General features: G+C 38.2%; 1 protein-coding gene across 6 annotated transcripts in view; it reads left to right on the top strand.

Annotated features, from left to right (window-relative positions):
• The window catches only part of Kiaa0825 (KIAA0825 ortholog), a 471,157-nt gene that overhangs the window by 43,288 nt on the left and 414,306 nt on the right, over positions 1-13,563 (top strand). For all 6 annotated transcript variants that reach the window (XR_005284771.1, XM_038324188.1, XM_038324189.1 and 3 more), the window contains exon 2: positions 8,500-8,641. The gene's annotated coding sequence lies outside the window, so the exon portion shown is untranslated. The remainder of the gene's footprint in view (positions 1-8,499; positions 8,642-13,563) is intronic.

Raw genomic sequence — 13,563 nt, 5'->3', positions numbered from 1 at the left:
TATTTTTAAAAACTAATGTCTAAAAGATTTTTAAAGCTATTCAAATTGATTTAATTCAGAACGGTAGATAGCTTTTCTGTTTAAACATAACAAATTCTGTTACTATAGTTATGTATGTTTCCTTTAAATAATGTACATGATAGGATAAGTAACTTCTATAAATACAACTTTTTGCTGGAAACATCCTTAGTAGAGATAAGCCACAAGACTGTTTTAAATTATCAAAGAGAATTATAGTAGAAAAATAAAAATAAAAATGAAGAAATATCTATCAAATAAAGAAATTGGTCATTTTGTATATTGTATGAAACCCTCAGAGTAGTGAAACTAACAGATAAAATTATAAAATCAGGGTCCAAGTATCCATATGCAAAGTCAACACAAATTGGATATCCTGCAGCTCAGTTTGTTTTTATTCTAACATTGACTGCCTAGAGCTGAGTATTTCCCTTTAAGGCCTCCCTTAATTCCTATAACTTCTAGGAGACACAGTCTCAGCAGATATCGTGGTCCTCTGACTCTTAGACTCTTTCTGCCTTCTCTTCAGCCATAGTCCCTGAGCATCTGCGTGCAGGACTTGTGCTATAGACATCAACTGAGATGGAGCACAGCACTTCTGTTGTTCTTTCCAATTCAGTCAGGAGCAGTTTTCTGTAATGATCAACATCTCTTGAAAGGGGATTTTTCAAGATTCATACTGCAGTTTCTGTTAAAAGTCCATGGCTCTTGAGGGGAGCATTGTCAGCCGAAGTGGCATAAATTTAAACTATGTATGTATATGTATACACATATATATAATACCTTAATAGTATGTTCCCTGAACAAGCACAGCAATAATAAACATGCTAACACAAATGGAGAATGCTCACGACCCACCCCTAAACAAACAACTACAGGCAATAAAGGAATGCTAAGAGTAGACAGGACAAATAGTTTTCCCCAAGGATGAGCCCCCTAATTGGATTAATACAAATTGATCAGCCCTGAAAGCATGTGTATATAAGTAACACTAAATGAAGTGAGTCTGTTGTACTTATATGTGTATTTGATTGTATGTGTGCATGCTTGTTTGTGTGTGTGTGTGTGAGAGAGAGAGAGAGGTCGAAGAGAACAGGAGAAAGTGGGGAGCTGAAAGTACCAAGCCATTTGTTTCTCTGGTGTATAGTTCCCATTCTGAAACTTGCTAGGAGTCTGTCAAGAACCACTTTATTGGAAGAAATTCAGGCATGAATAACAAAAGACACTTGGAAGATTCAAACAGTATTTGTGCTCTCTGCCAGAAAAGAAAAAGACAACCAAACCCAGATAATTATTTGTACTATACAGAGGTGTGAATCAGTGATGGCTTATGGAAATTCTTACTTCGTTTGCTGTATGAAATAGAAGCTCGGTTTTGGATCATTGGAAGGAGACAGAGGGAGAAATAAAGCTTGAGACTACTCAGTGTCCACTTAAGACAGAACTGAGTAAGTCTTTATCTTATGGCTGTCCTGTTAGCAAATACTTTAGAATTTGGACGCATATAGTTTTGTGGCATATTCATTTTGTTTTGTATTTTATCTTTATAAACAAAATAACAGTGATATAAAAACTGATACGGGATTCCCCTCTGTATGCTGTGAATATGTTTTATTGCCATTGTTTAATAAAGAAGCTGCTTTTGGCCAATGGCTTACCAGAATATAGCCAGGCTGGAAAAAATAGAGAGAGAGAAAGTAGGTGGAGTCAGGGAGAAGCCATGTACCTGCCTGCCAGAGACAGATGCTGGATGCCTGAACCTGGTCATGTGGCGATACCCAGATTAATGGAGATAAATTAATTTAAGATATAAGAGTTAACTAGAAATACGTTTAAGCTATTGGCCAAACAGTATTGTAAATAACATAGTTTCTGTGTGATTATCTCGGTTTTGGGCAGCTGGGAACGAACAAACAACCTTCTGTCAACAAAAAACTATTCGTAACTAAAATCATTTAAATTAAAAAATAGAAGCTGCATAGATTTTTGATGCCTAATTTAAGATAAAGGGGCAAAGGACAGAGACATTATGTAGGTGGTATACCTGGAATGGACGAAGAGAGGCCACTTTAAAGAAATGACTATGAGTTGGTTTAGCCCTCTACAACTATCTAGTACAATATTTGGTACAAGTGCTTGAAGGACTAGAGATGGAGGCAGTCTTTGGCTGGTCAGCATGACAATGGTTATTGGAAGAAGCCACCTAGCATAGGCAGGTAGAACAAAAAGAGGCCTGGAGCTCCAACATGAAGTGCGTATGGGAAAGGCGATTCCATAAAAGAAGAATTAAGATTTTTAGAAATTATGCAATGAGGCACAGAAATTTTTATAAAGTCTCTGCAGAAAATATTGTAAATATAAATAAAACATAAATAAAAGACAAAGCAGGCAAACAATAAATCCATTAAGTAAAATTACCAACAACAGCTCTGCCAATGCTCAGTAAACATGTTTAAAGTAAGAAATATGTATGTGGAGGAAATATGGCTTTTTTCATTTTATTGGTTTTACATTTATGGTTATCTTTAACAAAAGGCAAATTAATAATAATGAAAATTTCATTTTGTACAATACAAATTGAATATGAAATGGGAGCTTTCAGAAACCAAGAGCAGAAGGAATGGGGAAGTTTATATTTGTATGGCTAGCCATACAGAGAGTTTGGTAGAACAGGAAAAGGTAATGTCTGTCTTTCACCTCTGACAGACTAGATGAGCTGAGCAAAGCTTGGATGCTAGAAACTTGTGTGTCTGTGACTTCAGAGGTGACTTCCTTTAGGTGAACTGAGCGAAGCCTGGGTGCTAGAGACTGTCTGTAACGTCACAGGTAAGCAGTTTCCTGTCCTCCAGGTCTGGGGTATGAGGTCTGGAATGGAAGATCATGACCTACATTAGAGATTTCTGCTTTGGTCTGCTTATGGGGAGGAGAGTCGGAAGAGGATCTGAGAGATGTTTGAGTTTAGCTATTTTCTCAAGGGATAGGATATATTTGGGGAAAGTGCCCCATAAAGCTCATCATAAAACTAAAGGATTCCCGTGTATTCTCAAAGACAGGAGAGGGCGGCCATCAACAAACTTACTTTATAAGAACCACTGTTACTAATCAAAAATAAAGTTACTGTTTGGTAGTGGAGCATTGAAAGAGTTTACTGTGAATCTTACAAGGGCAGGGAACTGCTCCTATACAGGCATCAGCCTTTAAGATCCATGAGCTTTCTTTTAGGATGCTAGAATTAAGTGGATAGGTTTATCGCTGCTATTTTCTATATTTGCTTGGAAATTGAGTTCACGCATATGACGTTCTGACACTGGAGAGTTGTTTATGAGTAGGAAAGCTGTTTCAGACCCCACTCTGTATCAGCTCTTTGTACCAGACATTCCTTTGCAGAAACCCGGGAAACAATTTAACAATATGTATATATATATATATTTGAAGGTGTTATGTTTAGTAAAATGTCAAGAGAGGAGACTATTTTACTGAGTGGCAGTCATCAGTACCAAGTGGACTAAATGTTGTGGGAACTGAAAAATATGCTCTCATTTTGTTGTAGGAGTAGAGGCAAAAACCAGATTGTCAGGGTTTGGATATGGGAAATGCAGATGGTTGTTCAAACAAAACCAAAAACCAAACCAAAATGAAACTGGATATGAACAACAAACAACAACAAAACTGGATATGAACTGAAGGAATTTCCAAAGAGGATTTTGTTTGATTGTTGGTTCCTAAAAAGCAAGGACCTTAAAGTTTATAATCAGTTCAAACAGATATTTGATGCAACAAAGCTAGTGATAATTTATGAGTTAAAGCCCTAGAAGTCATGAAAGACTACTCAAATAAAGACTTCCATCAAATGAGTACGAAGCTAATTAATACTACTAATAGTGTTTTAATATTACCATTCTGAATGGCTAGATTATTAACATTATTAATAATTTAAGGGAAATTATTCTGAATGGCCAGCTAATTAATGTTATTAATAATTTAAGAGGAATTCTTAAATCCTTGGACCATACTTAAGATCCTAAATTCTTTAGAAGCACCCATTTTGATGCAAGCCATGTGTTATGTTCAAATCCTTATTATCTAATTATTAAAACATAATTCCTTTAAAATGTAATTAATGTCTCAAAACTGTTTTGGATTATTCCCAGTTGTGGCATGGTACAACTGCTGTTTAAAAGTGCCCCCTAACTTAAGCTTTATATTAATTCACATATTCTTTTCTAAATTAATTTTACTGTATTTGAAAATTCATTATCCCCATAACTCATAACACTATTTGTCCTATTGAGAAAATATATGATAATTATGACTTTGAAATTATGATATGTCTGAGTAATCAAGAATGATAAAATTAAGGTGCATTTTTGTGTTATCTTGGTTAACTGTTCTTTTAAAAATCAGAAGTAGCTGGAGTGTCATATTAAAGATTATAAAGTTATTAAAAATTAAAATATTTATAGAAAAAGAAGTACATTGAAAAGAATACAATAGTACCAGTTTTGATGACTTATTTATCATATGAGAGTTAATTCTCTTTGCTTGCCAAGGTGCAGTGTGTTTTCTCACTGGTCCTGTTTGTAGTTGGATTTTTCTTTGGGCTGCTGTAGAAGGAAGGAGCAGTAGCGATTTAAAAGCACAAAACAAAAGTGCTCCTGGATAGTAAAAAAAATTACAGATTCACAATAGGAAAGATTCAGACATAGAAGGCCTTTAAATGGCTCACAATGTTGGATAAATATACGTAGGCTTGAGAGAGGAAAAAATAAATATATAGAGAATAAAGTTAATGCCTTAAAAAAAAAAGGTTAAAGTCTTTAAAGAGACAGAGTACAGATAGTTATAGATTAAAAGAAGTAAAGTGATAGAGTAAAAATAAGCCATGTAAAAATGGAAAATTCACAGAGAGTCTGGATTATGTATTTTATTGCGTTTTCTTTGATTTTTTTGACTGTAAAGGAGCTAAGTACAGAGAGACATTTCATTATATGGGCTGCCAGGCTAGACCAGAATGGACATCTTAACGGTATGACTTCAGGATTTGGATCTAAGAACATGATGCTTTGGAAAAGAGTTTCTTCTTTTGTTTTCACAGAGGATGAGACTCTGTGGATTGCTTCTATCCCAATATGGTATGATAGACCACGCCCTCCTGAAAGGTTGCTGTGAACACCCTCAAAAAATTACTTCGCTCAACTGCCGACTGAGATGAACCTATCACACAGGTTACACCATGAAAGACCTAAATAACAGCGCCCCCATTCAGCAGGAAGCAGTTTGGAGAGAAAAAACTGCGCCCATTTTCCCAAATATTGCTTATAAATGTTCTTTTACATTTAAAGGGGGAGATGATATAGATATGAATTTGCATTGGTATAGATTTTAAGGTCAATTTTGTTATATGTATATGTATTTCTGATCTTGATTAAGCTATTGTGATAGTAGTTCATTTTAAAAACTGTAATGTATAATTAGGAAATATAGGTTGTTAATGGATAATCATCGATTAATAGTCAAGCTTGTAGTCATGTTAGTCATTTTCTAGATGTGCATAGATATATTTCAGATAGGCATTCTTCATATCTTTCAAAGACTGCAGAATATGGCATTTTAAATGTTTTAATAACTTAGGGTTTTTCATGACAATGAGACACATCTGCTCCTGGCAGCACCAATCTACTTCGAGAGGAAGATGGGCATCGAAGAGGCTACTTATGGAGTTTGTTAGCCATTTGGGCAAGAAACTGCTCTTGCCTGGACTGTTGCATAAACTGGACACAAGGAACCCACAGAAAGAGGACTGCTGAACTTGCCTAAAGGTGAGATGGCCTTTTGGGGTTCCTGATTCATGAAAGAGTCTGCGAGATGTTCTGCAGGACACAGCAGAAAGTGACTGAACTGTCTTTGGAATTTCCTGCTTCATGGAAATGTCTGCTGGATACTGATGGGCCTGTAGGCTGAAGATGGATGCCCCAACGGTACAGAGGAACTTTGGGTGACTGTCTAGGCAGCGAGTTGTCTCTGTCATTTCTAGAGTTTGAAAGTTACTTACTTCTTGTTTACTTAGGTAGTCTTATATCCTTCTGGAGTCTTTGATGGAGTTGAAGAATGGTTCAATAGTTATAGTTTTCCTTAGTTATGATAAAAGATAAAATAGATTTAAATATTGTAACTGTAATATTTGCTTGATAACTGTTTTGTTATATGTAATTTTGCTATGTTAAAGTTGAAGCCTTTCTTTTTTGTTTAAACAGAAAAAGGGGAAATGATGGAGGAGAGTTATCTATCTATGTTTCTTTCATTGGTTAATTAATAAAGAAAACTGCCTTGGCCCTTTAAGAACAGAAAATTAGGTAGGTGGAGTAGACAGAACAGAATTGTGGGAACAAGGAAGTAGAGTGGGGGAGACACTTCAGGGATTCGCCATAGTGAGTCTCCATGCTGCTCCTCTCCGAGATGGACGCAGGGTAAGATCTCTCCTGGTAAGCCACACCTCGTGGTGCTACCCAAATTACTAAATATGGGTTAAAGGAAGATGTGAGAGTTAACCAATAAGAGGCTGAAACTATGGGCCAGGCAGTGTTTTAAAAGAATACAGTTTCCGTGTAATTATTTCGGGTGTAAAGCTAGCCGGAGGCCGGGTGGCAGGAACAGCCCGCCGCTTCCCTCTACAGGCTGCCAGCTTCTAAATAATGACATAGAGTCTTATTATTATTTATGAAAGCTAGGCCTTAGCTTAGGCTTCTTGCCCTCACTCTTACAACTTAAATTAACTTGCTTTAATTATTATTAGTCTACGTTTTACCATGTGGCTTTTTATCTTTTATTCTGTATGTCTGACTCCCTCCATGTCTTATTGGTGGCTCCTCTGCCCCTCAATCATCTCTTCCTACTTCCTCCTTCTGCTTGGATGTCCCATCTATACCTCTTGCCTTGCTGTTCACTGTTCAACTCTTTATCAAACCAATCATAGCAATATATCTTCACACAGTGTACAAATATCCCATACCACCTGTTAATTTTCTCCTTCATATGCATAGATATATACATCATTAGTAGTGGAGGTACATTGAAGATTTTTTTGTTGTTTATTTGTTTGGTCTTTTGGGGTATGGTTAATATAGGGTTTCTAGTCTTTGTGGTCCTGGCTATCCTAGAGCTCACTATGGAGACCACTGTGATCTTGAACTCATAGAGATCACCATATCTGGCTTCTCAAGCTTTTTTTTCTTTCTTTCGACATTGAAGTATTTTAATATATATTAATAGTATGTTAATATGAATACTTCACCAGATTTAGATTGACATTTTGAACCTATATAATGATTAGTAATTGTTATCTGAGCACATGACAGTTTTTGAAGAAAAATCTGATGTGTGTATGGATAAGAATTGATAAGTTGTATTTATGCATTTAGTAGTATCTGTGTGTACACATATATTTGTATACATGTATGTAACAACAATTTATGAAAATAAGAGGCCAATTAATTTTAAAGAAAGTAAGGAGGGGGCATATGGGAGAATTTGGAGGGACCCAACAGAGAACGAAATTGTATATTATATCAATCAACATGACATATGACCCTGGCCACAGGATACTTATGTGTTGGAAGTTGTATGGGAAGTCTACCTATTAAAAAGAAAGGATGTCTTGTTTCCTATCTCCTCTTCTTCTGTTATTATTTTTTGTTAAGCGCTGGTTTTCTTTCAGCTTTCTCCATATCAGGACTAGGGAAGGAGTAAGAGAATTGAAAATGACTGTTGTCGGGGCACAGTAGTAAATTCCTGAACCTTCAGCTCCTTAGGTTAAGACAGGAAGATCACCTGAGCCCAGCTCCTCAGGCTAACACAGGAAGATCACCTGAGCCCAGCTCCTCAGGCTAACACAGGAAGATCACCTGAGCCCAGCTCCTCAGGCTAACACAGGAAGATCACCTGAGCCCAGCTCCTTGTCTAAGGCAGGGAGATCATGTGAGCCCAGGAGTTCTAGGCCCATGGGAGCAACAAAGTGAGACTTGTCTCATTCTAGCAAGAATTCAAAAGAAAAATGATATCAAAGAGCAAAGTAGTTGGGTCTAGTGAAAGAATTGATTTAGGACATTAGAAATGTGTCCTTTCCCCAGTTTCTGGCAGAATGCAATCTCAGTCTTGCAGTCTCAGAAATCTAAGTATGCCATTCTAGAAAATAAAACATTACTCTTTTCCTTTCCAAATCGTGAATGACTCACAAGATCATATGGAAATCGGCAGAACCAGGATTCACAATCCTTATGTAGGTTTAATGCTACTCAAGCTTGCTCAGAAGTCTGGGATTAATCACAACACAACATTGCCTTGCCGTGTTCATTAGCAGTTCATTAGTCCTTTTTAGAGATAAGCACTGAATGGGAGGATTTCATGTCAGCCAGATCCTGTGGGTCTGTTTGTTTCACAATTTGACCACAGGCCTATGACCCTTCTAATTGTGCTTTTCCACAGGGGAGAGATCACAAGACTGCCGGCATTGTCTCCTTTTCCAACTCAGTTTCCTGGATTCCTCCCAGAGACCCGCTGTTCTTTCCTTTTAACAACACACTGGTTTGTCATGACAGAGGAGTTTTAGAGAAGAAACAAAAAAAAGGTAAAATAAGAATTCTTGTCAATGTGTATGTTTTAAAAAAGTATAAACTGGAAGGGTATTTATTATTATTATTATTATAATAATAATAATTATTATTATTTGGTTTTTCGAGACAGGGTTTCCCCTGTCTAGTTTCTAGAGCCTGTCCTGGAACTAGCTCTTGTAGACCAGGCTGGCCTCCAACTCAGAGATCCGCCTGCCTCTGCCTCCCAAGTGCTGGGATTAAAGGCATGAGCCACCACCGCCCGGCCGGGTATTTATTATTTTAAAACACGGTAAATGACCAATGAGACGCAAACCTCTTCTATGAACTTCTTTGAATTGTATATGTAGTGGTAAAATAAAATGGCATCATTCCCCTAGGGGTGGCAGCAGGTCGGCTGGTCCCATGAAGAGCTGTGGCTGGTAAGAGACAGAGATGGATAGGCATGCCATGCAGAGAAAGTGGGTATTTACTTAGTGGGTTATGGAGGGGAAAGGGGGAATGGGAAAAGGGGGAAGAGAGAGAGAGAGAGAGGGGGGGACGGGCCGGGAGAGGGAGAGAGCAGGAGAGATGAGCAGCCTCGTATGCGCGAGAGGGCTCCCGAGCTTTCTTTCTCTCGCTCTTTCTTTCTTCTCTAGGAGCTTCTCTTAGCTCCTCTTCTTCTTCCTCTCATCTTCTCTTCCTTCGCTTCTCTCTCCTCGTCTCTCTTCTCCCTTCTCTACCTGTTTCAGGAGAGAGACAGAAAGGATGGAAAGGAAGGAGCTCAGGCTGGAAGTAGAAGTGGAAGGAAGATCAGTGGACCTGGGAGGGACAGGTCAGACCATTACAGTGTGTCTCACATCCCTTTGTTTTGCTACGTTGTTTTCTTGGGTTGCTTATAATGCACTCATACTAATTGTCGTTGGCAAACTGTTAGAATTCTTCCAGAGCTCAAACTTTTCTGCAAATGTTTGGCCTAGATGTAATGAAAATTTAAAAGTAATATTGCAGAATGGCAATTCAAAAAATTGTTATACTTTTAAAGTTATACTTTCCATCTAATTGATGATTCTAGTTAATGATATATTATCAACTAGCAAAAGACATTTTATTCTTTCTTACATCAAATTACTGTTTTTCCTGATGACAAGCCAATAAGAATAAGCACAGAAACATGATATGATATTTAATAAACAGATAAAAGCTTTGTTATAACCTATACTCTCACTCCTTGCCCCTTTTTTATATTGGGGTGTTTAACATTTAATATACACTTTTATGTAAAATCATAAATAAAATTATTAGAAAATGGTAATTTTAAAAGTGAAGAAAATGGTTTTCATTTTGGAATAAAGGACTAAGATTGAGTAAATGTTTTTCTTTATTCAGAAGAGAATTCTTTATATGCTAAACAAATAATCTGTAACTAGATGACTCAAGATTTCTAATTTTAGAATTCAAGACAACTAAGTAAGAATAATCTTCAGAATTAAGTTCTCCCTTGAGGTTTTTGGCCCCAGTTAGGGCGAGTAGTCAGCATTTGTACAGGACTCAGAGTGTTATAAACTGTTTACAAAGGCATTCGGGCCTTGCATGGGTACATGCCATGCCAACTTTTTGAATACTGAGCTTTCTTCTGGTGTGCAAGGTCAACGCCAACCTGAGCTGCGTAGCAAGTTCAAGTCTAACCTTGGCTACATAGTAAGTCCAAGGCCAACCTGGGTTACCTAGGAAGTTCCAAGGAACTTGGGCTACAGAGCAAGTTTTTCTCTAAAAGAGAACAAAAGCAATCTGCCATTGATCTATCAAAACAATAGAATTTTATTTAATCCCTTTTTTTTTTTTTTTTTTTTTTTTTGGTTTATTTTTTTTTTATATTTAAAAATTTCCATCTCCTTCCCTTCTCCTCCCCCCTCCCTCCCTTCCCTCCCTCTCCCCTTTCTCTCCCCTCCTTCTCCCCCTTCCCTTCCCCCCCCTCCACCCATACCTCCCCTCCCTCCCTCTCAAGGCCAAGGAGCCATCAGGGTTCCCCACTCTATGCTAAGACCAAGGTCCTCCCAACTCCCCCCAGGTCCAGGAAGGTGATCGACCAAGCTGAGAAGGCTCCCACAGAGCCCGTCCATGAAGAAGAATCAGAGCCCAGAGCCTTTTAAGTTTCTATTATTAAGTGTACTGCATAAAGCATTATAATCACTTTGTTCTTACTGTATTAAACATGAAATTTTTCAATTTTTTTTTTAAAAAAACATATTATTGTGTTTGGGGGTCTTTTGCGTACATGTATATCTGCACCACCTACATGCTAGCTGCCTTAGGAAGCCAAAAAATGGTGTTCTAAAACCTGTATTCACAGATGACTGTGAGCCAACATTTGGGTGCTGGGAATCAAACCTAGATCCTCTGGAAGAGCAGTCAGCATGCTCAACTGCTGAGCCTGAACATTTGAAAGGGATATACCTAAATGCATAAAAATATTATTCTCTCATAATATATAAGAGACTACAGGTAGAAATTTAAGTAGCCTCTTCATAGCATTAATAATTTCATAATTATTCTCTGTTCAATATTTTATCTGAAATACATGAAAGACCCCCGGAGTTGGGAGACTCTCACTCAAGTCTCGGGATAACATGACCCCCCAAGAACTCACAAGAAACCATTCTTCCTGTAATCACACGAGGTTTATTGATAGGAATCAGCACACTGGGGCCAAGACTCATATCCCATGCAGGGGTGGAGGAGTTTGACCTCCAGTAGCTGGGAGAAGGGGTAGTTAAGGGAAGAAACCACAACCCAAAGGGGATAGGGAGGGCCTCATTGGAAGATTCCAAAAATATCAGTGATAATCACAGGGGCTAACTCTCCATTTCTCAAGATTGTTCTCAAGATTATAATCTAACTTTGTGGTCGGCCAGTTCCTGGAACAAAATCACTGAACTGGCTAACCTAGATTTTTGGCTCTACTCTTCCTGCTATGGAGTCTGGATTTATCCTGCTTTTTCATATAAACATTATCTTTTTCTCATTTTCTGTACTGACGTTTTGGCAGTATCTTGGTTTTGGTTTTTGTTCTGTGATTGGCATGCTTTTGTGGTTTTGAATAGAAATGCTATTAACTACAATGAATCTTAGAACATCTAAGAAGCAAAACAGAATATTTTATTGACCATAGAATGAGTCTTGGCAATATGTTCTAACTGGGGCTTATACTTTCATATTTTTTATTTACTTTTACTTCCTATGCATTTCAAAGTATTTATATATCAAATAAGAGCTTAGTATATTATTACTCTGATGCATTGTTTTTATTTATTTATTTATTTTTTGAGACAGGGTTTCTCTGTACCTTGGGGCCTTTCCTGGAACTAGCTCTTGTAGACCAGGCTGGCCGCTAACTCACAGAGCTCTGCCTGCCTCTGCCTCCGAGTGCTGGGATTAAAGTCGTGCGCCAACTGCGCCCTGCTGTACAGTGCTATTTTGAAGTAGTCTTTGTTTGTTTTGTAGTACTGAGGGCACTTCTTTTTTCCATCTTTATTAACATGCATAGATTATACTCAACTCTAAATTTCACTACACTGATGACATTTAACCTTCCAGTCCTTCTCTTGTACCTTTTCCTCTTCTTGCTGATCCTCCATCAACCATTTTCCCCCAAATATTCCTCTTCTACTTTCATGTCTCTTTAAAAATACAATCTCTACATTTTAAAGACACATTTTGATTGTTTTGCTTAACCGGTTATTATTATTGATGGCCCATTCTACCCATATTCCTTCAAATGCCATAATTTCATTCCTTCTTACATCTAAATGAATTTGTATGCATTCACATCTTGATGAGCATCATCATCTCTATACCTTTACTACAATGCTAATTTAGATTTCTCCGTGTATATATGCAGGGTGACGTGACTGAATCATATACACATATAATTTCACATAAATGCCCACTATAAAATTACAGAAGGATGCTTCAGAAACTATTGTTAATTTTGTCCTAATTCCTAACCACATTTCATGTGACAATAATTTGTTATAAAATTTAGGTCAGCAACTCAATAAAGTTTTTATTATTATTTTTTTCTTCTCATTTTTTTATTAAAGATTTCCATCTCCTCCCCTCTTCCTCCCCCTTCCCTCCCCTCCCCTCCCCTCCATCCATACCCCCTCTCCCTCCCTCTCCAGGTCAAAGAGCCATCAGGGTTCGCTTCATTATGTTAAGTCCAAGGTCCTCCCAACTCCCCCTAAGTCCAGGAAGGTGAGCAACCAAGCTGACAAGGCTCACAGTGAGCCCATCCATGCTGAAGAGTCCAAGACCATCGCCGTTGTCCTTGGTTTCTCAGTCCTCCTCCACCGTCAGCCACATTCAGAGAGTCCCGTTTGGTCGCCTGTTCTATCAGTCCCATTCCAACTGGACTTGGTGGTCTCCCGTTAGATCTGTCCCACTGTCTCAATGGGTGAACACATCCCTCACGGTCCTGACTTCCTTGCTCATGATCTCCCTCCTTTTGCTCCTCATCAGGTCCTTGGGAGCTCAGTCCGATGCTCCTATGTGGGGCTCTGTCATTTTCTCCATCCAACGCCAGGTGAAGGTTCTATGGTGATATGCAAGATATTCATGAGTATGGCAATAGGATCTGGACATTTATGGCTCCCTCTCAGCTGCCCAAGGAACTAGCTGGGGGCATCTTCCTGGATACCTGGGAACTCTTCTAGAGTCAAGTCTCTGCCAACCCTAGAATGGCTCCCTTAATTAAGATATATAATTCCTTGTTCCCATTTCTACCCTTCCTATATCCCAACCATCCTATTCCCCCAAGCTCTCCCCATCCTCCACTTCACACTTTTCTCTCCCCATCCCTACATCTCCCCATCCCACCCCACCTCCAAGTTCCCATTTTTTGTCTGGCAATTTTGTCTATTTCCAATATTCAGGAGGATAACTATATGTTTTTCTTTGG

Source organism: Arvicola amphibius, chromosome 3 (assembly GCF_903992535.2).
Source record: "Arvicola amphibius chromosome 3, mArvAmp1.2, whole genome shotgun sequence".
Taxonomy (NCBI): Eukaryota; Metazoa; Chordata; class Mammalia; order Rodentia; family Cricetidae; genus Arvicola; species Arvicola amphibius.
Note: the sequence above shows the minus strand (reverse complement) of the source record. Positions and strands in the feature narration are given on the sequence as shown.